At 41.4% G+C, this 2,515-nt stretch overlaps 1 non-coding gene across 1 annotated transcript; it reads left to right on the forward strand.

The window, feature by feature from the left end:
* Positions 1-1,933: 1,933 nt before the first annotated feature.
* On the forward strand, positions 1,934-2,040 carry LOC141716118 (small nucleolar RNA R71). Its single transcript, XR_012572840.1, has one exon. It is a non-coding gene; the product is annotated as a small nucleolar RNA R71 (small nucleolar RNA).
* Positions 2,041-2,515: the final 475 nt, after the last annotated feature.

Raw genomic sequence — 2,515 nt, forward strand, 5'->3', positions numbered from 1 at the left:
CTCAAGTGTGGGAGCTTCTTCAATCGACGATTCGAGACGCTCCTGAGAAATTTTCAGCTCTGCTAACCTAAGAGAATCGAATGGCATATCCAACTTCCTCTTCCACGGAGGTGCATTCAAAACCTGCAGTTGCTCTGCTCCTTCTTCATCTTCAATAACTGATTCCCCTATTAAGGCTCTCTCTAAGGTATCTGACTTTGGCAATTGCTCAAGCTCCGAATTCACTGACAGAGCTGACCCACTCTACTTTAAAGCACTTCTCTTTATCTGTGGGTAACTTTATTTCCTTGAAATATTAAAAGTGACCTTCTGATCTTGAACCTTCATAGTAAGCTCTCTTTTTTACACATCGATCAATGTTCGACCTGTAGCTAAGAATGGTCTTCCCAAGATGATGGGAATCTTCTTATCTTCCTCGAAATCCAGAATTACAAAATCAGCAGGGAAGATGAGTTTTTCCACCTTGACCAAGACATCCTCCACTATACCTCGTGGATAAATGATGGAACGATCAGCTAGTTGTAATGACCTATGTCAATTTCGGATCAGGTAGACCAAGCTTCTTGAAGATAGACAAGGGCATCCGATTGATGCTAGCTCCCAAATCACACAAGCATTTATCGAACGACAAGTTTCCAATAATGCAGGAATAAGTGAAACTTCCAGGATCTTTAAGCTTTGGAGGCAATTTCTATTGCAGCACAGCACTGAATTCTTCCGTTAGAGCAACAGTCTCCAACTCCTCAAGTTTAAGCTTCCGAGATAGAATACCTTTCATAAACTTAGTGTAGCTCGGGATATGTTCTAGAGCTTCAGCAAAAGGTATGTTGATATGTAGCTTCTTAAAAACCTCCAAAAACTTGGCCAATTGCTTGTCGAACTTATGATTTTGAAGCCTTTTAGGAAATGGGGGAGGCATATAGCCTTGTTTCCCCCATGTATTTTGCTCAAGAGTAGTGTTTTTATCATCATTCTTTTTCGGTTCCACCTCGGCATCCTTCTGCATAACTTTTTCAGCTACAATATCATTTTCCAGAATTGGCAAGGGTGTAGACGCACCTGCATTCTGGATAGAATTTTCAGACTCTTCATCTTGCTGAATTTGGGGGCTTGTGACCTTTCTGGACCTCAAGGTGATGGCGTTCACCTGTTTCTTAGCTTCCCTATTGCCTGGATTGGCTTCTGTATCACTAGGAAGCGTTCCTGCTGGTCGATTCAATAAGGCATTAGCAATTTGCCCTATTTGGTTCTCTAGAGTCTTGATAGAAATAGTCTGGCTTTGGCATATAAGAGCCTTGTTTTTGCACATAAGCCGCAACTCCTCCAATTTAGATTTTTCATTCGAAGATAGACCTACACCTTCATGAGTTTGTTATTGAAGTTGGAGTTGTTGTCTTGGTGCATATTGCGGTTTTTGAAAACCAGGAGGGTTGAATTGATTTGCTACATACTGCTGATAAGGCTGTTGCACCGCATTCTGATTATTGCTCCAGTTGAAGGCAGGATGATTCCAGTTTTCAGGATGATAAGTGGCTGGAACTGGTTCCTGCGATCTCTGAAAGGTGCTTACAAACTGAGCTAATCTACTAGATATAGCACATTGCTACGTCACATGCGAACCTGCACACAACTCACAAACACCGGTTATCTGATTAACACCATAGTAAGCCAGAGAATCGATCTTCATAAACAACACCTTTAGTTGAGTAGTGATAGCCGTAGATGTATCCACTTCAAGAACTCCTGCTACCTTACCCTGTGGCAATCTCTGGGTTGGATACTGATATTTATTAGCAGCCATCAGTTCAATTAGATCATAAGCTTCCTCATAGCTTTTTGCCCATAATGCTCCACCTGATGCTGCATCAAGCATGGGTCTTGACTGTTCTCCCAAACCATTATAAAAACAATTGATGATCATCCTAATTTAGGCATGCCATGATGAAGACACTTCCTAAGAATCTCCTTGTAGCGCTCCCAAGCTTCACATAGAGTTTCTCCCGATTGGTGCGCAAATTGAGTAAGAGCATTCCTGAGTGCAGCTGTCTAGGGAAGAATTTAGTAAGAAACTTCTGAGCAAGATCTTCCCAAGTAGTGATAGAACCAGCTAGTAGAGAGTGTAAACAACTCTTAGCCTTGTCCCTTAGAGAGAATGGAAATAGTCTCAGTTTCACAGCATCTTCAAAAACATTATTGAACTTGAAGGTGTCACAGATATCAATGAAATCCCTAATGTGCATATTGGGATCTTCCGTTGGAGAACCCCCAAACTGGACTTAATTTTGTACCATCTGAATCGTGCTAGCCTGGATTTCAAAAGTATTACCCGAGATGACTGGTCTGACAATGCTAGACTGAATGTCACTGATATTTGGTTGAGACTAATCCATCAAAGCTTTCGGATTTCTTACTGGTTCTCCCATTGCAATGATAACTAGTGTACCTGAAACACACATAAGTAAACCTTCAAAGTAAAAGAATCCTGAGTCAGTGAACTTTAATGACCACTGATGTC

This window comes from Apium graveolens, chromosome 3 (genome assembly GCF_009905375.1).
Source record: "Apium graveolens cultivar Ventura chromosome 3, ASM990537v1, whole genome shotgun sequence".
Classification (NCBI taxonomy): Eukaryota; Viridiplantae; Streptophyta; class Magnoliopsida; order Apiales; family Apiaceae; genus Apium; species Apium graveolens.